General features: G+C 47.0%; 8 non-coding genes and 2 pseudogenes across 8 annotated transcripts; all 10 read left to right on the top strand.

The window, feature by feature from the left end:
* Nucleotides 1–3,836: 3,836 nt before the first annotated feature.
* On the top strand, nt 3,837–4,027 carry LOC130300242 (U2 spliceosomal RNA). The gene has a single exon (XR_008851225.1). It is a non-coding gene; the product is annotated as a U2 spliceosomal RNA (small nuclear RNA).
* Nucleotides 4,028–6,118: 2,091 nt separating this feature from the next.
* Nucleotides 6,119–6,309, top strand: LOC130300260 (U2 spliceosomal RNA). Its single transcript, XR_008851243.1, has one exon. It is a non-coding gene; the product is annotated as a U2 spliceosomal RNA (small nuclear RNA).
* A 2,084-nt stretch (nt 6,310–8,393) lies between these two features.
* On the top strand, nt 8,394–8,584 carry LOC130300241 (U2 spliceosomal RNA). The gene has a single exon (XR_008851224.1). It is a non-coding gene; the product is annotated as a U2 spliceosomal RNA (small nuclear RNA).
* Nucleotides 8,585–10,675: 2,091 nt separating this feature from the next.
* Nucleotides 10,676–10,866, top strand: LOC130300240 (U2 spliceosomal RNA). The gene has a single exon (XR_008851223.1). It is a non-coding gene; the product is annotated as a U2 spliceosomal RNA (small nuclear RNA).
* A 2,092-nt stretch (nt 10,867–12,958) lies between these two features.
* On the top strand, nt 12,959–13,149 carry LOC130300239 (U2 spliceosomal RNA). The gene has a single exon (XR_008851222.1). It is a non-coding gene; the product is annotated as a U2 spliceosomal RNA (small nuclear RNA).
* A 2,091-nt stretch (nt 13,150–15,240) lies between these two features.
* On the top strand, nt 15,241–15,431 carry LOC130300237 (U2 spliceosomal RNA). The gene has a single exon (XR_008851221.1). It is a non-coding gene; the product is annotated as a U2 spliceosomal RNA (small nuclear RNA).
* Nucleotides 15,432–17,525: 2,094 nt separating this feature from the next.
* On the top strand, nt 17,526–17,716 carry LOC130300236 (U2 spliceosomal RNA). Its single transcript, XR_008851220.1, has one exon. It is a non-coding gene; the product is annotated as a U2 spliceosomal RNA (small nuclear RNA).
* Nucleotides 17,717–19,812: 2,096 nt separating this feature from the next.
* LOC130300276 (U2 spliceosomal RNA) lies at nt 19,813–19,972 on the top strand (annotated as a pseudogene).
* Nucleotides 19,973–20,665: 693 nt separating this feature from the next.
* Nucleotides 20,666–20,845, top strand: LOC130300274 (U2 spliceosomal RNA; annotated as a pseudogene).
* Nucleotides 20,846–22,936: 2,091 nt separating this feature from the next.
* LOC130300235 (U2 spliceosomal RNA) lies at nt 22,937–23,127 on the top strand. The gene has a single exon (XR_008851219.1). It is a non-coding gene; the product is annotated as a U2 spliceosomal RNA (small nuclear RNA).
* The last annotated feature ends 1,518 nt before the right edge of the window (nt 23,128–24,645 follow it).

Genomic DNA, 24,645 nt, shown 5'->3' with positions numbered 1-24,645 from the left:
TGTCCATCTCTGGTGTTAAATGCCGTTTTCCACTCGTCCCCCTCTCTGATGCGGATGAGGTTATAGGCGCCTCTTAAGTCCAATTTAGTGAAGATGTGGGCACCTTGGAGGCGATCAAAGAGTTCAGAGATGAGGGGTAAGGGGTAGCGGTTCTTAACCGTGATTTTATTAAGACCGCGGTAGTCAATGCAAGGACGTAGGGAGCCATCTTTTTTGGACACAAAGAAAAATCCGGCTCCGGCAGGAGAGGAGGATTTACGGATAAAGCCCTTTTTTAGATTCTCCTGGACGTATTCGGACATGGCAAGAGTCTCTGGGGCAGAGAGAGGATAAATTCTGCCCCGGGGTGGAGTAGTGCCCGGGAGGAGGTCGATAGGGCAATCATAAGGCCTGTGAGGAGGTAGAGTCTCAGCTTGTTTTTTGCAGAAAACATCCGCGAAGTCCATATAGGCCTTAGGGAGACCGGTTACTGGAGGAACCACAGAGTTACGGCAAGGGTTACTGGGAACCGGTTTTAGACAGTTCTTGGAACAAGAGGACCCCCAACTCTTGATCTCCCCAGTGGACCAATCCAGGGTAGGGGAATGAAGTTGAAGCCAGGGAAGTCCAAGGAGAATTTCCGAGGTGCAATTGGGGAGGACCAAAAGTTCAATCCTCTCATGATGAGATCCGATGCTCATAAGAAGGGGCTCCATGCGGAAACGTATGGTACAGTCCAATCTTTCATTATTTACACAATTGATGTAGAGGGGTCTGGCGAGACTGGTCACCGGGATGTTGAACCTGTTGACGAGAGAGGCCAAAATAAAATTTCCTGCAGATCCTGAGTCCAAGAAGGCCACTGTAGAGAAGGAGAAGGCAGAGGCAGACATCCGCACAGGCACAGTAAGACGTGGAGAAGCGGAGTAGACATCAAGGACTGTCTCACCTTTGTGCGGAGTCAGCGTACGTCTTTCCAGGCGGGGAGGACGGATAGGACAATCTCTTAGGAAGTGTTCGGTACTAGCACAGTACAGGCAGAGGTTCTCCATACGGCGTCGTGTCCTCTCTTGAGGTGTCAGGCGAGACCGGTCGACCTGCATAGCCTCCACGGCGGGAGGCACAGGAACAGATTGCAGGGGACCAGAGGAGAGAGGAGCCGAGGAGGAGAAACGCCTCGTGCGAACAGAGTCCATATCTTGGCGGAGTTCCTGACGCCTTTCGGAAAAACGCATGTCAATGCGAGTGGCTAGGTGAATAAGTTCATGTAGATTAGCAGGAATTTCTCGTGCGGCCAGAACATCTTTAATGTTGCTGGATAGGCCTTTTTTGAAGGTCGCGCAGAGGGCCTCATTATTCCAGGACAATTCTGAAGCAAGAGTACGGAATTGTACGGCATACTCGCCAACGGAAGAATTACCCTGGACCAGGTTCAACAGGGCAGTCTCAGCAGAAGAGGCTCGGGCAGGTTCCTCAAAGACACTTCGGATTTCCGAGAAGAAGGAGTGTACAGAGGCAGTGACGGGGTCATTGCGGTCCCAGAGCGGTGTGGCCCATGACAGGGCTTTTCCGGACAGAAGGCTGACTACGAAAGCCACCTTAGACCTTTCAGTGGGAAACAGGTCCGACATCATCTCCAGATGCAGGGAACATTGGGAAAGAAAGCCACGGCAAAACTTAGAGTCCCCATCAAATTTATCCGGCAAGGATAAGCGTATCCCAGGAGCGGCCACTCGCTGCGGAGGAGGTGCAGGAGCTGGCGGAGGAGATGACTGCTGAAGCTGTGGTAGTAACTGTTGTAGCATAACGGTCAGTTGAGACAGCTGTTGGCCTTGTTGCGCTATCTGTTGTGACTGCTGGGCGACCACCGTGGTGAGGTCAGCGACAACTGGCAGAGGAACTTCAGCGGGATCCAGTGCCGGATCTACTGTCACGATGCCGGCTGGCAGGTAGTGGATCCTCTGTGCCAGAGAGGGATTGGCGTGGACCGTGCTAGTGGACCGGTTCTAAGCCACTACTGGTTTTCACCAGAGCCCGCCGCAAAGCGGGATAGGCGCGGTACAAGGGAGTAGGCAAAAGCAAGGTCGGACGTAGCAGAAGGTCGGGGCAGGCAGCAAGGATCGTAGTCAGGGGCAACGGCAGAAGGTCTGGAAACACAGGCAAGGAACACACAAGGAACGCTTTCACTGGCACTAAGGCAACAAGATCCGGCAAGGGAGTGCAGGGGAAGTGAGGTGATATAGGGAAGTGCACAGGTGAACACACTAATTGGGACCACTGCACCAATCAGCGGCGCAGTGGCCCTTTAAATCGCAGAGACCCGGCGCGCGCGCGCCCTAGGGAGCGGGGCCGCGCGCGCCGGGACAGAACAGACGGAGAGCGCATCGCGAGCGGGCGCTACCCGCATCGCGAATCGCATCCCGGCTGGCAGCGGAATCGCAGCGCCCCGGGTCAGAGGACGTGACCGGAGCGCTGCCGCGGGGAGAGTGAAGCGAGCGCTCCGGGGAGGAGCGGGGACCCGGAGCGCTCGGCGTAACACCTACTTTCAGCCGATGCGACTTGTCTGTCGCTGAACAGTCGCTTTTTATGTATTCAGCACCTATGTATAATGTTGTAAAAATGCTCTAGAAGCTAAAGTCGCAGAAATGTCACACATATTTGGCCTGCAACTTTCTGTGCGACAAATTCAGACAGGAAAAATCAGTATAAATCCTTAGAAAATTATCCCCCAGTGTCTCCATCTGCTGGCGGTATTGAATAAGCATTGATGCACTGATGGGGTATGCATTAGACGAAAAAAAAGAAGAAAAAGAAGAATAATACGCCAAGAAAAGAGGCGAAAAGGAGAAAAACGTAAAAAAACGTGAAAAAAAAGTAAGAGGAAGAGAAGGGAAAAAAAGGTGGAAATGGGTTTAAAAGTGATTTCGGCGGAGAAATATATATATATATATATATATATATATATATATATATATATATATATACGCGCACACACACACATATATATAAACGTATTCTCCGTTGAGATATTGCAGCCGCTGCTGTGTCCAGGCCCAGGAGCCTTAGCACTGTGCTGTGATGTCACTCAATACCACTGACATCACTAGGTGTAAACAACATCTCTCCTTTGCTGTGTATGTGACTATGGAGCTGTTTGGTGATGTCGTCTATTATGGCCTTCATAGAAGCAACAGGAGATTGTTGCATCCATCTAGAACCCTCAGAACTACAGTGCTATGATGTCACTCACTTCCACAGGCCTTGCAGAGTGTAAACAACAACAACCCAGCTTTGTTGTGTATGTAACCATAGGGATTTGTGATGTCACCTAGAACCTTCACAGCAGCGACAGCTTTATGAGGAGCATCAGCACTGCTCTGCCTGAGCAGAACCATCACCGCCATAGGTTGTCAAATAACCCGGGTTTAACCCACACAGGTAAGTCCAATGGGGTGCAGGCATGTCCTCTATGCTTACAGCTTCCCGTGGGTGTTGGTTTGATACCGTTTGGGGACAGCCAAGGAGGCATCTGCAGGCAACAAAGGTAGGTGTGTGCTTGTGTGTGTGTTTCCTATGCAGATCCTAAGCCCAGTGTCACATGCAAGTAGGAGGAGTAAGAAGGGTTCCTGGCAAATCCGGGTTATGGATTGCATTTAAAAAGGCCCCGTGGGAGTGCAATGGGCCCCTGTCTTGCTGCTTAGCAATAATGGTATGGGTTTAGGTTCTGCTGTGTGTACTGGTGGTTGACTGCCCCCCAGCCCAGAGTGTGCATGGAAAATTGTCTGGCAGCCTCCCTGACAGCAAGCAGTGATAGTGCCCATGAAGGGCACCTTGTTGGGCCCGCCCCTTTCACGGTTATCGCTTCTCGGCCTTTTGGCTAAGATCAAGTGTAGTATCTGTTCTTATCAGTTTAATATCTGATACGTCCCCTATCTGGGGACCATATATTAAATGGATTTTTGAGAACGGGGGCCGATTTCGAAGCTTGCTTCCGTCGCCCTATGCATTGACCCGATATGGCAGTATCTTCGGGTACAGTGCACCACCCCCTTACAGGGTTAAAAAGAAAGATTCCTACTTTCATTGCTACCTGCTTGCTGGCTAGCCAGCTAGCCAGCCCTGTGGGCCTTGCTGCTGCTGCAGCCAAAAAACAAAAGGTGGTGCTGCTGCTGCTTCTGCTGCTTCTGCTTCTGCTTGTGTCTGGCCGCTGTTGGAGCGTCCAGGCACAGGACTTCTGCTGCTGCTGACTAAATGGCCTCCTTAATTGGATCATTTGAGTAGCCAGCACACCTGTGCAGGTAGGGCATGACATGATAGGCAGCTGCCTTGATAGCGGGTGGGTGCTGAATGTTCCTAATTGACAAAATAAGATTAATGCTTATGAAGAAATATAAAATCTCATCCCTTCCCCAATATCGCGCCACACCCCTACCCCTTAATTCCCTGACTGAACTTGATGGACATATGTCTTTTTTCGACCGTACTAACTATGTAACTATGTAACATAACATGGGGGGGGGGGGTCTCCTGGCTGTTCACACAGGTGTGTCATTGCTGTACATTGACCATGCATTGCTTCTGTGGTATTGCAAAGGCAAAGACAAATGCTTCCAGCCATCCATTGCACTAATGGATTGGTCATCAGCTGGCTGTCTATGTCCCGCATCAATATAGACCAAAGTACAGAGGGTTAGGCTATGCTATTGTGCACCTACCTGATGCATCAGAAGGTGCGAGGCCCTTGCTAAATTCTGTGCTCAGACTTTGAGATCTATACTTTAGACTGTATCTAAACCTGCTCCAACATGGACTGACATTCTGGCCTACTTTCAGCCGATGCGACTTGTCTGTCGCTGAACAGTCGCTTTTTATGTATTCAGCACCTATGTATAATGTTGTAAAAATGCTCTAGAAGCTAAAGTCGCAGAAATGTCACACATATTTGGCCTGCAACTTTCTGTGCGACAAATTCAGACAGGAAAAATCAGTATAAATCCTTAGAAAATTATCCCCCAGTGTCTCCATCTGCTGGCGGTATTGAATAAGCATTGCTGCACTGATGGGGTATGCATTAGACGAAAAAAAAGAAGAAAAAGAAGAATAATACGCCCAGAAAAGAGGCGAAAAGGAGAAAAACGTAAAAAAACGTGAAAAAAAAGTAAGAGGAATAGAAGGGAAAAAAAGGTGGAAATGGGTTTAAAAGTGATTTCGGCGGAGAAATATATATATATATATATATATATATATATATATATATATATATATACGCGCACACACACACATATATATAAACGTATTCTCCGTTGAGATATTGCAGCCGCTGCTGTGTCCAGGCCCAGGAGCCTTAGCACTGTGCTGTGATGTCACTCAATACCACTGACATCACTAGGTGTAAACAACATCTCTCCTTTGCTGTGTATGTGACTATGGAGCTGTTTGGTGATGTCGTCTATTATGGCCTTCATAGAAGCAACAGGAGATTGTTGCATCCATCTAGAACCCTCAGAACTACAGTGCTATGATGTCACTCACTTCCACAGGCCTTGCAGAGTGTAAACAACAACAACCCAGCTTTGTTGTGTATGTAACCATAGGGATTTGTGATGTCACCTAGAACCTTCACAGCAGCGACAGCTTTATGAGGAGCATCAGCACTGCTCTGCCTGAGCAGAACCATCACCGCCATAGGTTGTCAAATAACCCGGGTTTAACCCACACAGGTAAGTCCAATGGGGTGCAGGCATGTCCTCTATGCTTACAGCTTCCCGTGGGTGTTGGTTTGATACCGTTTGGGGACAGCCAAGGAGGCATCTGCAGGCAACAAAGGTAGGTGTGTGCTTGTGTGTGTGTTTCCTATGCAGATCCTAAGCCCAGTGTCACATGCAAGTAGGAGGAGTAAGAAGGGTTCCTGGCAAATCCGGGTTATGGATTGCATTTAAAAAGGCCCCGTGGGAGTGCAATGGGCCCCTGTCTTGCTGCTTAGCAATAATGGTATGGGTTTAGGTTCTGCTGTGTGTACTGGTGGTTGACTGCCCCCCAGCCCAGAGTGTGCATGGAAAATTGTCTGGCAGCCTCCCTGACAGCAAGCAGTGATAGTGCCCATGAAGGGCACCTTGTTGGGCCCACCCCTTTCACGGTTATCGCTTCTCGGCCTTTTGGCTAAGATCAAGTGTAGTATCTGTTCTTATCAGTTTAATAACTGATACGTCCCCTATCTGGGGACCATATATTAAATGGATTTTTGAGAACGGGGGCCGATTTCGAAGCTTGCTTCCGTCGCCCTATGCATTGACCCGATATGGCAGTATCTTCGGGTACAGTGCACCACCCCCTTACAGGGTTAAAAAGAAAGATTCCTACTTTCATTGCTACCTGCGTGCTGGCTAGCCAGCTAGCCAGCCCTGTGGGCCTTGCTGCTGCTGCAGCCAAAAAACAAAAGGTGGTGCTGCTGCTGCTTCTGCTGCTTCTGCTTGTGTCTGGCCGCTGTTGGAGCGTCCAGGCACAGGACTTCTGCTGCTGCTGACTAAATGGCCTCCTTAATTGGATCATTTGAGTAGCCAGCACACCTGTGCAGGTAGGGCATGACATGATAGGCAGCTGCCTTGATAGCGGGTGGGTGCTGAATGTTCCTAATTGACAAAATAAGATTAATGCTTATGAAGAAATATAAAATCTCATCCCTTCCCCAATATCGCGCCACACCCCTACCCCTTAATTCCCTGGTTGAACTTGATGGACATATGTCTTTTTTCGACCGTACTAACTATGTAACTATGTAACATAACATGGGGGGGGGGGGGGGTCTCCTGGCTGTTCACACAGGTGTGTCATTGCTGTACATTGACCATGCATTGCTTCTGTGGTATTGCAAAGGCAAAGACAAATGCTTCCAGCCATCCATTGCACTAATGGATTGGTCATCAGCTGGCTGTCTATGTCCCGCATCAATATAGACCAAAGTACAGAGGGTTAGGCTATGCTATTGTGCACCTACCTGATGCATCAGAAGGTGCGAGGCCCTTGCTAAATTCTGTGCACAGACTTTGAGATCTATACTTTAGACTGTATCTAAACCTGCTCCAACATGGACTGACATTCTGGCCTACTTTCAGCCGATGCGACTTGTCTGTCGCTGAACAGTCGCTTTTTATGTATTCAGCACCTATGTATAATGTTGTAAAAATGCTCTAGAAGCTAAAGTCGCAGAAATGTCACACATATTTGGCCTGCAACTTTCTGTGCGACAAATTCAGACAGGAAAAATCAGTATAAATCCTTAGAAAATTATCCCCCAGTGTCTCCATCTGCTGGCGGTATTGAATAAGCATTGCTGCACTGATGGGGTATGCATTAGACGAAAAAAAAGAAGAAAAAGAAGAATAATACGCCCAGAAAAGAGGCGAAAAGGAGCAAAACGTAAAAAAACGTGAAAAAAAAGTAAGAGGAAGAGAAGGGAAAAAAAGGTGGAAATGGGTTTAAAAGTGATTTCGGCGGAGAAATATATATATATATATATATATATATATATATATATATATATACGCGCACACACACACATATATATAAACGTATTCTCCGTTGAGATATTGCAGCCGCTGCTGTGTCCAGGCCCAGGAGCCTTAGCACTGTGCTGTGATGTCACTCAATACCACTGACATCACTAGGTGTAAACAACATCTCTCCTTTGCTGTGTATGTGACTATGGAGCTGTTTGGTGATGTCGTCTATTATGGCCTTCATAGAAGCAACAGGAGATTGTTGCATCCATCTAGAACCCTCAGAACTACAGTGCTATGATGTCACTCACTTCCACAGGCCTTGCAGAGTGTAAACAACAACAACCCAGCTTTGTTGTGTATGTAACCATAGGGATTTGTGATGTCACCTAGAACCTTCACAGCAGCGACAGCTTTATGAGGAGCATCAGCACTGCTCTGCCTGAGCAGAACCATCACCGCCATAGGTTGTCAAATAACCCGGGTTTAACCCACACAGGTAAGTCCAATGGGGTGCAGGCATGTCCTCTATGCTTACAGCTTCCCGTGGGTGTTGGTTTGATACCGTTTGGGGACAGCCAAGGAGGCATCTGCAGGCAACAAAGGTAGGTGTGTGCTTGTGTGTGTGTTTCCTATGCAGATCCTAAGCCCAGTGTCACATGCAAGTAGGAGGAGTAAGAAGGGTTCCTGGCAAATCCGGGTTATGGATTGCATTTAAAAAGGCCCCGTGGGAGTGCAATGGGCCCCTGTCTTGCTGCTTAGCAATAATGGTATGGGTTTAGGTTCTGCTGTGTGTACTGGTGGTTGACTGCCCCCCAGCCCAGAGTGTGCATGGAAAATTGTCTGGCAGCCTCCCTGACAGCAAGCAGTGATAGTGCCCATGAAGGGCACCTTGTTGGGCCCACCCCTTTCACGGTTATCGCTTCTCGGCCTTTTGGCTAAGATCAAGTGTAGTATCTGTTCTTATCAGTTTAATATCTGATACGTCCCCTATCTGGGGACCATATATTAAATGGATTTTTGAGAACGGGGGCCGATTTCGAAGCTTGCTTCCGTCGCCCTATGCATTGACCCGATATGGCAGTATCTTCGGGTACAGTGCACCACCCCCTTACAGGGTTAAAAAGAAAGATTCCTACTTTCATTGCTACCTGCGTGCTGGCTAGCCAGCTAGCCAGCCCTGTGGGCCTTGCTGCTGCTGCAGCCAAAAAACAAAAGGTGGTGCTGCTGCTGCTTCTGCTGCTTCTGCTTGTGTCTGGCCGCTGTTGGAGCGTCCAGGCACAGGACTTCTGCTGCTGCTGACTAAATGGCCTCCTTAATTGGATCATTTGAGTAGCCAGCACACCTGTGCAGGTAGGGCATGACATGATAGGCAGCTGCCTTGATAGCGGGTGGGTGCTGAATGTTCCTAATTGACAAAATAAGATTAATGCTTATGAAGAAATATAAAATCTCATCCCTTCCCCAATATCGCGCCACACCCCTACCCCTTAATTCCCTGGTTGAACTTGATGGACATATGTCTTTTTTCGACCGTACTAACTATGTAACTATGTAACATAACATGGGGGGGGGGGGGGTCTCCTGGCTGTTCACACAGGTGTGTCATTGCTGTACATTGACCATGCATTGCTTCTGTGGTATTGCAAAGGCAAAGACAAATGCTTCCAGCCATCCATTGCACTAATGGATTGGTCATCAGCTGGCTGTCTATGTCCCGCATCAATATAGACCAAAGTACAGAGGGTTAGGCTATGCTATTGTGCACCTACCTGATGCATCAGAGGGTGCGAGGCCCTTGCTAAATTCTGTGCACAGACTTTGAGATCTATACTTTAGACTGTATCTAAACCTGCTCCAACATGGACTGACATTCTGGCCTACTTTCAGCCGATGCGACTTGTCTGTCGCTGAACAGTCGCTTTTTATGTATTCAGCACCTATGTATAATGTTGTAAAAATGCTCTAGAAGCTAAAGTCGCAGAAATGTCACACATATTTGGCCTGCAACTTTCTGTGCGACAAATTCAGACAGGAAAAATCAGTATAAATCCTTAGAAAATTATCCCCCAGTGTCTCCATCTGCTGGCGGTATTGAATAAGCATTGCTGCACTGATGGGGTATGCATTAGACGAAAAAAAAGAAGAAAAAGAAGAATAATACGCCCAGAAAAGAGGCGAAAAGGAGAAAAACGTAAAAAAACGTGAAAAAAAAGTAAGAGGAAGAGAAGGGAAAAAAAGGTGGAAATGGGTTTAAAAGTGATTTCGGCGGAGAAATATATATATATATATATATATATATATATATATATATATATATATATATACGCGCACACACACACATATATATAAACGTATTCTCCGTTGAGATATTGCAGCCGCTGCTGTGTCCAGGCCCAGGAGCCTTAGCACTGTGCTGTGATGTCACTCAATACCACTGACATCACTAGGTGTAAACAACATCTCTCCTTTGCTGTGTATGTGACTATGGAGCTGTTTGGTGATGTCGTCTATTATGGCCTTCATAGAAGCAACAGGAGATTGTTGCATCCATCTAGAACCCTCAGAACTACAGTGCTATGATGTCACTCACTTCCACAGGCCTTGCAGAGTGTAAACAACAACAACCCAGCTTTGTTGTGTATGTAACCATAGGGATTTGTGATGTCACCTAGAACCTTCACAGCAGCGACAGCTTTATGAGGAGCATCAGCACTGCTCTGCCTGAGCAGAACCATCACCGCCATAGGTTGTCAAATAACCCGGGTTTAACCCACACAGGTAAGTCCAATGGGGTGCAGGCATGTCCTCTATGCTTACAGCTTCCCGTGGGTGTTGGTTTGATACCGTTTGGGGACAGCCAAGGAGGCATCTGCAGGCAACAAAGGTAGGTGTGTGCTTGTGTGTGTGTTTCCTATGCAGATCCTAAGCCCAGTGTCACATGCAAGTAGGAGGAGTAAGAAGGGTTCCTGGCAAATCCGGGTTATGGATTGCATTTAAAAAGGCCCCGTGGGAGTGCAATGGGCCCCTGTCTTGCTGCTTAGCAATAATGGTATGGGTTTAGGTTCTGCTGTGTGTACTGGTGGTTGACTGCCCCCCAGCCCAGAGTGTGCATGGAAAATTGTCTGGCAGCCTCCCTGACAGCAAGCAGTGATAGTGCCCATGAAGGGCACCTTGTTGGGCCCGCCCCTTTCACGGTTATCGCTTCTCGGCCTTTTGGCTAAGATCAAGTGTAGTATCTGTTCTTATCAGTTTAATATCTGATACGTCCCCTATCTGGGGACCATATATTAAATGGATTTTTGAGAACGGGGGCCGATTTCGAAGCTTGCTTCCGTCGCCCTATGCATTGACCCGATATGGCAGTATCTTCGGGTACAGTGCACCACCCCCTTACAGGGTTAAAAAGAAAGATTCCTACTTTCATTGCTACCTGCTTGCTGGCTAGCCAGCTAGCCAGCCCTGTGGGCCTTGCTGCTGCTGCAGCCAAAAAACAAAAGGTGGTGCTGCTGCTGCTTCTGCTGCTTCTGCTTCTGCTTGTGTCTGGCCGCTGTTGGAGCGTCCAGGCACAGGACTTCTGCTGCTGCTGACTAAATGGCCTCCTTAATTGGATCATTTGAGTAGCCAGCACACCTGTGCAGGTAGGGCATGACATGATAGGCAGCTGCCTTGATAGCGGGTGGGTGCTGAATGTTCCTAATTGACAAAATAAGATTAATGCTTATGAAGAAATATAAAATCTCATCCCTTCCCCAATATCGCGCCACACCCCTACCCCTTAATTCCCTGGTTGAACTTGATGGACATATGTCTTTTTTCGACCGTACTAACTATGTAACTATGTAACATAACATGGGGGGGGGGGGGGGTCTCCTGGCTGTTCACACAGGTGTGTCATTGCTGTACATTGACCATGCATTGCTTCTGTGGTATTGCAAAGGCAAAGACAAATGCTTCCAGCCATCCATTGCACTAATGGATTGGTCATCAGCTGGCTGTCTATGTCCCGCATCAATATAGACCAAAGTACAGAGGGTTAGGCTATGCTATTGTGCACCTACCTGATGCATCAGAAGGTGCGAGGCCCTTGCTAAATTCTGTGCACAGACTTTGAGATCTATACTTTAGACTGTATCTAAACCTGCTCCAACATGGACTGACATTCTGGCCTACTTTCAGCCGATGCGACTTGTCTGTCGCTGAACAGTCGCTTTTTATGTATTCAGCACCTATGTATAATGTTGTAAAAATGCTCTAGAAGCTAAAGTCGCAGAAATGTCACACATATTTGGCCTGCAACTTTCTGTGCGACAAATTCAGACAGGAAAAATCAGTATAAATCCTTAGAAAATTATCCCCCAGTGTCTCCATCTGCTGGCGGTATTGAATAAGCATTGCTGCACTGATGGGGTATGCATTAGACGAAAAAAAAGAAGAAAAAGAAGAATAATACGCCCAGAAAAGAGGCGAAAAGGAGAAAAACGTAAAAAAACGTGAAAAAAAAGTAAGAGGAAGAGAAGGGAAAAAAAGGTGGAAATGGGTTTAAAAGTGATTTCGGCGGAGAAATATATATATATATATATATATATATATATATATATATATATATACGCGCACACACACACATATATATAAACGTATTCTCCGTTGAGATATTGCAGCCGCTGCTGTGTCCAGGCCCAGGAGCCTTAGCACTGTGCTGTGATGTCACTCAATACCACTGACATCACTAGGTGTAAACAACATCTCTCCTTTGCTGTGTATGTGACTATGGAGCTGTTTGGTGATGTCGTCTATTATGGCCTTCATAGAAGCAACAGGAGATTGTTGCATCCATCTAGAACCCTCAGAACTACAGTGCTATGATGTCACTCACTTCCACAGGCCTTGCAGAGTGTAAACAACAACAACCCAGCTTTGTTGTGTATGTAACCATAGGGATTTGTGATGTCACCTAGAACCTTCACAGCAGCGACAGCTTTATGAGGAGCATCAGCACTGCTCTGCCTGAGCAGAACCATCACCGCCATAGGTTGTCAAATAACCCGGGTTTAACCCACACAGGTAAGTCCAATGGGGTGCAGGCATGTCCTCTATGCTTACAGCTTCCCGTGGGTGTTGGTTTGATACCGTTTGGGGACAGCCAAGGAGGCATCTGCAGGCAACAAAGGTAGGTGTGTGCTTGTGTGTGTGTTTCCTATGCAGATCCTAAGCCCAGTGTCACATGCAAGTAGGAGGAGTAAGAAGGGTTCCTGGCAAATCCGGGTTATGGATTGCATTTAAAAAGGCCCCGTGGGAGTGCAATGGGCCCCTGTCTTGCTGCTTAGCAATAATGGTATGGGTTTAGGTTCTGCTGTGTGTACTGGTGGTTGACTGCCCCCCAGCCCAGAGTGTGCATGGAAAATTGTCTGGCAGCCTCCCTGACAGCAAGCAGTGATAGTGCCCATGAAGGGCACCTTGTTGGGCCCACCCCTTTCACGGTTATCGCTTCTCGGCCTTTTGGCTAAGATCAAGTGTAGTATCTGTTCTTATCAGTTTAATATCTGATACGTCCCCTATCTGGGGACCATATATTAAATGGATTTTTGAGAACGGGGGCCGATTTCGAAGCTTGCTTCCGTCGCCCTATGCATTGACCCGATATGGCAGTATCTTCGGGTACAGTGCACCACCCCCTTACAGGGTTAAAAAGAAAGATTCCTACTTTCATTGCTACCTGCGTGCTGGCTAGCCAGCTAGCCAGCCCTGTGGGCCTTGCTGCTGCTGCAGCCAAAAAACAAAAGGTGGTGCTGCTGCTGCTTCTGCTGCTTCTGCTTGTGTCTGGCCGCTGTTGGAGCGTCCAGGCACAGGACTTCTGCTGCTGCTGACTAAATGGCCTCCTTAATTGGATCATTTGAGTAGCCAGCACACCTGTGCAGGTAGGGCATGACATGATAGGCAGCTGCCTTGATAGCGGGTGGGTGCTGAATGTTCCTAATTGACAAAATAAGATTAATGCTTATGAAGAAATATAAAATCTCATCCCTTCCCCAATATCGCGCCACACCCCTACCCCTTAATTCCCTGGTTGAACTTGATGGACATATGTCTTTTTTCGACCGTACTAACTATGTAACTATGTAACATAACATGGGGGGGGGGGGGGTCTCCTGGCTGTTCACACAGGTGTGTCATTGCTGTACATTGACCATGCATTGCTTCTGTGGTATTGCAAAGGCAAAGACAAATGCTTCCAGCCATCCATTGCACTAATGGATTGGTCATCAGCTGGCTGTCTATGTCCCGCATCAATATAGACCAAAGTACAGAGGGTTAGGCTATGCTATTGTGCACCTACCTGATGCATCAGAGGGTGCGAGGCCCTTGCTAAATTCTGTGCACAGACTTTGAGATCTATACTTTAGACTGTATCTAAACCTGCTCCAACATGGACTGACATTCTGGCCTACTTTCAGCCGATGCGACTTGTCTGTCGCTGAACAGTCGCTTTTTATGTATTCAGCACCTATGTATAATGTTGTAAAAATGCTCTAGAAGCTAAAGTCGCAGAAATGTCACACATATTTGGCCTGCAACTTTCTGTGCGACAAATTCAGACAGGAAAAATCAGTATAAATCCTTAGAAAATTATCCCCCAGTGTCTCCATCTGCTGGCGGTATTGAATAAGCATTGCTGCACTGATGGGGTATGCATTAGACGAAAAAAAAGAAGAAAAAGAAGAATAATACGCCCAGAAAAGAGGCGAAAAGGAGAAAAACGTAAAAAAACGTGAAAAAAAAGTAAGAGGAAGAGAAGGGAAAAAAAGGTGGAAATGGGTTTAAAAGTGATTTCGGCGGAGAAATATATATATATATATATATATATATATATATATATATATATATATATATACGCGCACACACACACATATATATAAACGTATTCTCCGTTGAGATATTGCAGCCGCTGCTGTGTCCAGGCCCAGGAGCCTTAGCACTGTGCTGTGATGTCACTCAATACCACTGACATCACTAGGTGTAAACAACATCTCTCCTTTGCTGTGTATGTGACTATGGAGCTGTTTGGTGATGTCGTCTATTATGGCCTTCATAGAAGCAACAGGAGATTGTTGCATCCATCTAGAACCCTCAGAACTACAGTGCTATGATGTCACTCACTTCCACAGGCCTTGCAGAGTGTAAACAACAACAACCCAGCTTTGTTGTGTATGTAACCATAGGGATTTGTGATGTCACCTAGAACCTTCACAGCAGCGACAGCTTTATGAGGAGCATCAGCACTGCTCTGCCTGAGCAGAACCATCACCGCCATAGGTTGTCAAATAACCCGGGTTTAACCCACACAGGTAAGTCCAATGGGGTGCAGGCATGTCCTCTATGCTTACAGCTTCCCGTGGGTGTTGGTTTGATACCGTTTGGGGACAGCCAAGGAGGCATCTGCAGGCAACAAAGGTAGGTGTGTGCTTGTGTGTGTGTTTCCTATGCAGATCCTAAGCCCAGTGTCACATGCAAGTAGGAGGAGTAAGAAGGGTTCCTGGCAAATCCGGGTTATGGATTGCATTTAAAAAGGCCCCGTGGGAGTGCAATGGGCCCCTGTCTTGCTGCTTAGCAATAATGGTATGGGTTTAGGTTCTGCTGTGTGTACTGGTGGTTGACTGCCCCCCAGCCCAGAGTGTGCATGGAAAATTGTCTGGCAGCCTCCCTGACAGCAAGCAGTGATAGTGCCCATGAAGGGCACCTTGTTGGGCCCGCCCCTTTCACGGTTATCGCTTCTCGGCCTTTTGGCTAAGATCAAGTGTAGTATCTGTTCTTATCAGTTTAATATCTGATACGTCCCCTATCTGGGGACCATATATTAAATGGATTTTTGAGAACGGGGGCCGATTTCGAAGCTTGCTTCCGTCGCCCTATGCATTGACCCGATATGGCAGTATCTTCGGGTACAGTGCACCACCCCCTTACAGGGTTAAAAAGAAAGATTCCTACTTTCATTGCTACCTGCTTGCTGGCTAGCCAGCTAGCCAGCCCTGTGGGCCTTGCTGCTGCTGCAGCCAAAAAACAAAAGGTGGTGCTGCTGCTGCTTCTGCTGCTTCTGCTTCTGCTTGTGTCTGGCCGCTGTTGGAGCGTCCAGGCACAGGACTTCTGCTGCTGCTGACTAAATGGCCTCCTTAATTGGATCATTTGAGTAGCCAGCACACCTGTGCAGGTAGGGCATGACATGATAGGCAGCTGCCTTGATAGCGGGTGGGTGCTGAATGTTCCTAATTGACAAAATAAGATTAATGCTTATGAAGAAATATAAAATCTCATCCCTTCCCCAATATCGCGCCACACCCCTACCCCTTAATTCCCTGGTTGAACTTGATGGACATATGTCTTTTTTCGACCGTACTAACTATGTAACTATGTAACATAACATGGGGGGGGGGGGGGGTCTCCTGGCTGTTCACACAGGTGTGTCATTGCTGTACATTGACCATGCATTGCTTCTGTGGTATTGCAAAGGCAAAGACAAATGCTTCCAGCCATCCATTGCACTAATGGATTGGTCATCAGCTGGCTGTCTATGTCCCGCATCAATATAGACCAAAGTACAGAGGGTTAGGCTATGCTATTGTGCACCTACCTGATGCATCAGAAGGTGCGAGGCCCTTGCTAAATTCTGTGCACAGACTTTGAGATCTATACTTTAGACTGTATCTAAACCTGCTCCAACATGGACTGACATTCTGGCCTACTTTCAGCCGATGCGACTTGTCTGTCGCTGAACAGTCGCTTTTTATGTATTCAGCACCTATGTATAATGTTGTAAAAATGCTCTAGAAGCTAAAGTCGCAGAAATGTCACACATATTTGGCCTGCAACTTTCTGTGCGACAAATTCAGACAGGAAAAATCAGTATAAATCCTTAGAAAATTATCCCCCAGTGTCTCCATCTGCTGGCGGTATTGAATAAGCATTGCTGCACTGATGGGGTATGCATTAGACGAAAAAAAAGAAGAAAAAGAAGAATAATACGCCCAGAAAAGAGGCGAAAAGGAGAAAAACGTAAAAAAACGTGAAAAAAAAGTAAGAGGAAGAGAAGGGAAAAAAAGGTGGAAATGGGTTTAAAAGTGATTTCGGCGGAGAAATATATATATATATATATATATATATATATATATATATATATATATACGCGCACACACACACATATATATAAACGTATTCTCCGTTGAGATATTGCAGCCGCTGCTGTGTCCAGGCCCAGGAGCCTTAGCACTGTGCTGTGATGTCACTCAATACCACTGACATCACTAGGTGTAAACAACATCTCTCCTTTGCTGTGTATGTGACTATGGAGCTGTTTGGTGATGTCGTCTATTATGGCCTTCATAGAAGCAACAGGAGATTGTTGCATCCATCTAGAACCCTCAGAACTACAGTGCTATGATGTCACTCACTTCCACAGGCCTTGCAGAGTGTAAACAACAACAACCCAGCTTTGTTGTGTATGTAACCATAGGGATTTGTGATGTCACCTAGAACCTTCACAGCAGCGACAGCTTTATGAGGAGCATCAGCACTGCTCTGCCTGAGCAGAACCATCACCGCCATAGGTTGTCAAATAACCCGGGTTTAACCCACACAGGTAAGTCCAATGGGGTGCAGGCATGTCCTCTATGCTTACAGCTTCCCGTGGGTGTTGGTTTGATACCGTTTGGGGACAGCCAAGGAGGCATCTGCAGGCAACAAAGGTAGGTGTGTGCTTGTGTGTGTGTTTCCTATGCAGATCCTAAGCCCAGTGTCACATGCAAGTAGGAGGAGTAAGAAGGGTTCCTGGCAAATCCGGGTTATGGATTGCATTTAAAAAGGCCCCGTGGGAGTGCAATGGGCCCCTGTCTTGCTGCTTAGCAATAATGGTATGGGTTTAGGTTCTGCTGTGTGTACTGGTGGTTGACTGCCCCCCAGCCCAGAGTGTGCATGGAAAATTGTCTGGCAGCCTCCCTGACAGCAAGCAGTGATAGTGCCCATGAAGGGCACCTTGTTGGGCCCGCCCCTTTCACGGTTATCGCTTCTCGGCCTTTTGGCTAAGATCAAGTGTAGTATCTGTTCTTATCAGTTTAATATCTGATACGTCCCCTATCTGGGGACCATATATTAAATGGATTTTTGAGAACGGGGGCCGATTTCGAAGCTTGCTTCCGTCGCCCTATGCATTGACCCGATATGGCAGTATCTTCGGGTACAGTGCACCACCCCCTTACAGGGTTAAAAAGAAAGATTCCTACTTTCATTGCTACCTGCTTGCTGGCTAGCCAGCTAGCCAGCCCTGTGGGCCTTGCTGCTGCTGCAGCCAAAAAACAAAAGGTGGTGCTGCTGCTGCTTCTGCTGCTTCTGCTTCTGCTTGTGTCTGGCCGCTGTTGGAGCGTCCAGGCACAGGACTTCTGCTGCTGCTGACTAAATGGCCTCCTTAATTGGATCATTTGAGTAGCCAGCACACCTGTGCAGGTAGGGCATGACATGATAGGCAGCTGCCTTGATAGCGGGTGGGTGCTGAATGTTCCTAATTGACAAAATAAGATTAATGCTTATGAAGAAATATAAAATCTCATCCCTTCCCCAATATCGCGCCACACCCCTACCCCTTAATTCCCTGGTTGAACTTGATGGACATATGTCTTTTTTCGACCGTACTAACTATGTAACTATGTAACAGAACATGGGGGGGGGGGGGGGGGTCTCCTGGCTGTTCACACAGGTGTGTCATTGCTGTACATTGACCATGCATTGCTTCTGTGGTATTGCAAAGGCAAAGACAAATGCTTCCAGCCATCCATTGCACTAATGGATTGGTCATCAGCTGGCTGTCTATGTCCCGCATCAATATAGACCAAAGTACAGAGGGTTAGGCTATGCTATTGTGCACCTACCTGATGCATCAGAAGGTGCGAGGCCCTTGCTAAATTCTGTGCACAGACTTTGAGATCTATACTTTAGACTGTATCTAAACCTGCTCCAACATGGACTGACATTCTGGCCTACTTTCAGCCGATGCGACTTGTCTGTCGCTGAACAGTCGCTTTTTATGTATTCAGCACCTATGTATAATGTTGTAAAAATGCTCTAGAAGCTAAAGTCGCAGAAATGTCACACATATTTGGCCTGCAACTTTCTGTGCGACAAATTCAGACAGGAAAAATCAGTATAAATCCTTAGAAAATTATCCCCCAGTGTCTCCATCTGCTGGCGGTATTGAATAAGCATTGCTGCACTGATGGGGTATGCATTAGACGAAAAAAAAGAAGAAAAAGAAGAAAAATACGCCCAGAAGAGAGGCGAAAAGGAGAAAAACGTAAAAAAACGTGAAAAAAAAGTAAGAGGAAGAGAAGGGAAAAAAAGGTGGAAATGGGTTTAAAAGTGATTTCGGCAGAGAAATATATATATATATATATATATATATATATATATATATATATATACGCGCACACACACACACATATATATAAACGTATTCTCCGTTGAGATATTGCAGCCGCTGCTGTGTCCAGGCCCAGGAGCCTTAGCACTGTGCTGTGATGTCACTCAATACCACTGACATCACTAGGTGTAAACAACATCTCTCCTTTGCTGTGTATGTGACTATGGAGCTGTTTGGTGATGTCGTCTATTATGGCCTTCATAGAAGCAACAGGAGATTGTTGCATCCATCTAGAACCCTCAGAACTACAGTGCTATGATGTCACTCACTTCCACAGGCCTTGCAGAGTGTAAACAACAACAACCCAGCTTTGTTGTGTATGTAACCATAGGGATTTGTGATGTCACCTAGAACCTTCACAGCAGCGACAGCTTTATGAGGAGCATCAGCACTGCTCTGCCTGAGCAGAACCATCACCGCCATAGGTTGTCAAATAACCCGGGTTTAACCCACACAGGTAAGTCCAATGGGGTGCAGGCATGTCCTCTATGCTTACAGCTTCCCGTGGGTGTTGGTTTGATACCGTTTGGGGACAGCCAAGGAGGCATCTGCAGGCAACAAAGGTAGGTGTGTGCTTGTGTGTGTGTTTCCTATGCAGATCCTAAGCCCAGTGTCACATGCAAGTAGGAGGAGTAAGAAGGGTTCCTGGCAAATCCGGGTTATGGATTGCATTTAAAAAGGCCCCGTGGGAGTGCAATGGGCCCCTGTCTTGCTGCTTAGCAATAATGGTATGGGTTTAGGTTCTGCTGTGTGTACTGGTGGTTGACTGCCCCCCAGCCCAGAGTGTGCATGGAAAATTGTCTGGCAGCCTCCCTGACAGCAAGCAGTGATAGTGCCCATGAAGGGCACCTTGTTGGGCCCGCCCCTTTCACGGTTATCGCTTCTCGGCCTTTTGGCTAAGATCAAGTGTAGTATCTGTTCTTATCAGTTTTCATGCTGGTGGGGATGGGTGCTGCATGGAGGATGCAGGTGTACCAGGGCTTTCCGGGGCTGGTTCTGAGGAATCAGCTCGACGGCTGCCCCGATGTGACCTGTTCCCTCCGGGTCTCGCCATGAGGCTGAGAGGGTCTAGAGCCGAGGTACTTTTGTGCCTCGGGGAGTGGTGACCCCGAGGTGCCGAAACTCACTGGGAGAATAGACTCACTGGGTTGAAGCACGGGCACCATAATCTCTTCACCTTGTGGCACTCACCTCTTGATTCCCGGCCTTCTGGCTAGGATCAGAGAAATTTTTATAGATCCGGCCGGATGTCCGGGCAGTATATCTGCACACATTCACTTATTTATTTCTTTTTTGTCTCACTGTGTCACTTTTTGCGTGTTGTGTGTTCACAGGATTTGTCAGGATGCGGTAGCCCTTCTGGGTGTCCCTCCTGGCGGTCTAGGGGAGGTGTGTGTGGCCATTAGGTTCCGCACCTCCCTGCAAACACCCCGGGTACTCCTGCTTTGGCAGGGTACCTACCGTAATCGGCTCTGCGGGCAGATACCTTGGCTAGCGCCAAGGGGGATGCCGGGAGCATTTGTGGTCCCCTAGTAGCTTCGGCGAAAAGGGACATCGAACCTGGAACCTCGCAGGTACCTTTTGGTCCGGAGGCGAAGGGTAAGGTTTGTTGGGGGGCCTCTCTCCTATCGGAGAAGGGCTTGCGATAGACCGCATCCTTTGTGCACGTTTTTTTAGTGTAACACGTTTGCACTTTTTCTTGCACTTTGGGTGAATCGAAAGCACGTTCCTCGGCTTTAGATAAAAAAAAAAAAAATCTGTTCTTATCAGTTTAATATCTGATACGTCCCCTATCTGGGGACCATATATTAAATGGATTTTTGAGAACGGGGGCCGATTTCGAAGCTTGCTTCCGTCGCCCTATGCATTGACCCGATATGGCAGTATCTTCGGGTACAGTGCACCACCCCCTTACAGGGTTAAAAAGAAAGATTCCTACTTTCATTGCTACCTGCTTGCTGGCTAGCCAGCTAGCCAGCCCTGTGGGCCTTGCTGCTGCTGCAGCCAAAAAACAAAAGGTGGTGCTGCTGCTGCTTCTGCTGCTTCTGCTTCTGCTTGTGTCTGGCCGCTGTTGGAGCGTCCAGGCACAGGACTTCTGCTGCTGCTGACTAAATGGCCTCCTTAATTGGATCATTTGAGTAGCCAGCACACCTGTGCAGGTAGGGCATGACATGATAGGCAGCTGCCTTGATAGCGGGTGGGTGCTGAATGTTCCTAATTGACAAAATAAGATTAATGCTTATGAAGAAATATAAAATCTCATCCCTTCCCCAATATCGCGCCACACCCCTACCCCTTAATTCCCTGGTTGAACTTGATGGACATATGTCTTTTTTCGACCGTACTAACTATGTAACTATGTAACATAACATGGGGGGGGGGGGGGGGTCTCCTGGCTGTTCACACAGGTGTGTCATTGCTGTACATTGACCATGCATTGCTTCTGTGGTATTGCAAAGGCAAAGACAAATGCTTCCAGCCATCCATTGCACTAATGGATTGGTCATCAGCTGGCTGTCTATGTCCCGCATCAATATAGACCAAAGTACAGAGGGTTAGGCTATGCTATTGTGCACCTACCTGATGCATCAGAAGGTGCGAGGCCCTTGCTAAATTCTGTGCACAGACTTTGAGATCTATACTTTAGACTGTATCTAAACCTGCTCCAACATGGACTGACATTCTGGCCTACTTTCAGCCGATGCGACTTGTCTGTCGCTGAACAGTCGCTTTTTATGTATTCAGCACCTATGTATAATGTTGTAAAAATGCTCTAGAAGCTAAAGTCGCAGAAATGTCACACATATTTGGCCTGCAACTTTCTGTGCGACAAATTCAGACAGGAAAAATCAGTATAAATCCTTAGAAAATTATCCCCCAGTGTCTCCATCTGCTGGCGGTATTGAATAAGCATTGCTGCACTGATGGGGTATGCATTAGACGAAAAAAAAGAAGAAAAAGAAGAATAATACGCCCAGAAAAGAGGCGAAAAGGAGAAAAACGTAAAAAAACGTGAAAAAAAAGTAAGAGGAAGAGAAGGGAAAAAAAGGTGGAAATGGGTTTAAAAGTGATTTCGGCGGAGAAATATATATATATATATATATATATATATATATATATATATATACGCGCACACACACACATATATATAAACGTATTCTCCGTTGAGATATTGCAGCCGCTGCTGTGTCCAGGCCCAGGAGCCTTAGCACTGTGCTGTGATGTCACTCAATACCACTGACATCACTAGGTGTAAACAACATCTCTCCTTTGCTGTGTATGTGACTATGGAGCTGTTTGGTGATGTCGTCTATTATGGCCTTCATAGAAGCAACAGGAGATTGTTGCATCCATCTAGAACCCTCAGAACTACAGTGCTATGATGTCACTCACTTCCACAGGCCTTGCAGAGTGTAAACAACAACAACCCAGCTTTGTTGTGTATGTAACCATAGGGATTTGTGATGTCACCTAGAACCTTCACAGCAGCGACAGCTTTATGAGGAGCATCAGCACTGCTCTGCCTGAGCAGAACCATCACCGCCATAGGTTGTCAAATAACCCGGGTTTAACCCACACAGGTAAGTCCAATGGGGTGCAGGCATGTCCTCTATGCTTACAGCTTCCCGTGGGTGTTGGTTTGATACCGTTTGGGGACAGCCAAGGAGGCATCTGCAGGCAACAAAGGTAGGTGTGTGCTTGTGTGTGTGTTTCCTATGCAGATCCTAAGCCCAGTGTCACATGCAAGTAGGAGGAGTAAGAAGGGTTCCTGGCAAATCCGGGTTATGGATTGCATTTAAAAAGGCCCCGTGGGAGTGCAATGGGCCCCTGTCTTGCTGCTTAGCAATAATGGTATGGGTTTAGGTTCTGCTGTGTGTACTGGTGGTTGACTGCCCCCCAGCCCAGAGTGTGCATGGAAAATTGTCTGGCAGCCTCCCTGACAGCAAGCAGTGATAGTGCCCATGAAGGGCACCTTGTTGGGCCCGCCCCTTTCACGGTTATCGCTTCTCGGCCTTTTGGCTAAGATCAAGTGTAGTATCTGTTCTTATCAGTTTAATATCTGATACGTCCCCTATCTGGGGACCATATATTAAATGGATTTTTGAGAACGGGGGCCGATTTCGAAGCTTGCTTCCGTCGCCCTATGCATTGACCCGATATGGCAGTATCTTCGGGTACAGTGCACCACCCCCTTACAGGGTTAAAAAGAAAGATTCCTACTTTCATTGCTACCTGCTTGCTGGCTAGCCAGCTAGCCAGCCCTGTGGGCCTTGCTGCTGCTGCAGCCAAAAAACAAAAGGTGGTGCTGCTGCTGCTTCTGCTGCTTCTGCTTCTGCTTGTGTCTGGCCGCTGTTGGAGCGTCCAGGCACAGGACTTCTGCTGCTGCTGACTAAATGGCCTCCTTAATTGGATCATTTGAGTAGCCAGCACACCTGTGCAGGTAGGGCATGACATGATAGGCAGCTGCCTTGATAGCGGGTGGGTGCTGAATGTTCCTAATTGACAAAATAAGATTAATGCTTATGAAGAAATATAAAATCTCATCCCTTCCCCAATATCGCGCCACACCCCTACCCCTTAATTCCCTGGTTGAACTTGATGGACATATGTCTTTTTTCGACCGTACTAACTATGTAACTATGTAACAGAACATGGGGGGGGGGGGGGGGGGTCTCCTGGCTGTTCACACAGGTGTGTCATTGCTGTACATTGACCATGCATTGCTTCTGTGGTATTGCAAAGGCAAAGACAAATGCTTCCAGCCATCCATTGCACTAATGGATTGGTCATCAGCTGGCTGTCTATGTCCCGCATCAATATAGACCAAAGTACAGAGGGTTAGGCTATGCTATTGTGCACCTACCTGATGCATCAGAAGGTGCGAGGCCCTTGCTAAATTCTGTGCACAGACTTTGAGATCTATACTTTAGACTGTATCTAAACCTGCTCCAACATGGACTGACATTCTGGCCTACTTTCAGCCGATGCGACTTGTCTGTCGCTGAACAGTCGCTTTTTATGTATTCAGCACCTATGTATAATGTTGTAAAAATGCTCTAGAAGCTAAAGTCGCAGAAATGTCACACATATTTGGCCTGCAACTTTCTGTGCGACAAATTCAGACAGGAAAAATCAGTATAAATCCTTAGAAAATTATCCCCCAGTGTCTCCATCTGCTGGCGGTATTGAATAAGCATTGCTGCACTGATGGGGTATGCATTAGACGAAAAAAAAGAAGAAAAAGAAGAAAAATACGCCCAGAAGAGAGGCGAAAAGGAGAAAAACGTAAAAAAACGTGAAAAAAAAGTAAGAGGAAGAGAAGGGAAAAAAAGGTGGAAATGGGTTTAAAAGTGATTTCGGCAGAGAAATATATATATATATATATATATATATCTTTTCAGAGAACAACTTCACACAACCTAAATATACACCGTCCATACGATCTGCATTCAGAGAGCTCACGAACCTTTTTAAACAACATCTTACCTCCTTCTGGGAGATTCAAGGTTTCGAAAGCTACCTGAAGAATAACATAGTTCCGAGAGGATTGAGGGTACCAATTTTGCCCTCAAGACGTCTTAGAACTCCTGCAGTTTTAAATAAATGGGAGGCAGAGGCGACAGCCTCTTCCCTACGATTTATGACTATTCTCTTGGAAGCAGAGAAACTTAATTTAGAACAATTAACTAACAAACTACAAGAACAAAA

Source organism: Hyla sarda, unplaced genomic scaffold (assembly GCF_029499605.1).
Source record: "Hyla sarda isolate aHylSar1 unplaced genomic scaffold, aHylSar1.hap1 scaffold_1072, whole genome shotgun sequence".
In the NCBI taxonomy this organism is placed as follows: Eukaryota; Metazoa; Chordata; class Amphibia; order Anura; family Hylidae; genus Hyla; species Hyla sarda.
This window is presented reverse-complemented; position numbering and strand designations above follow the sequence as displayed.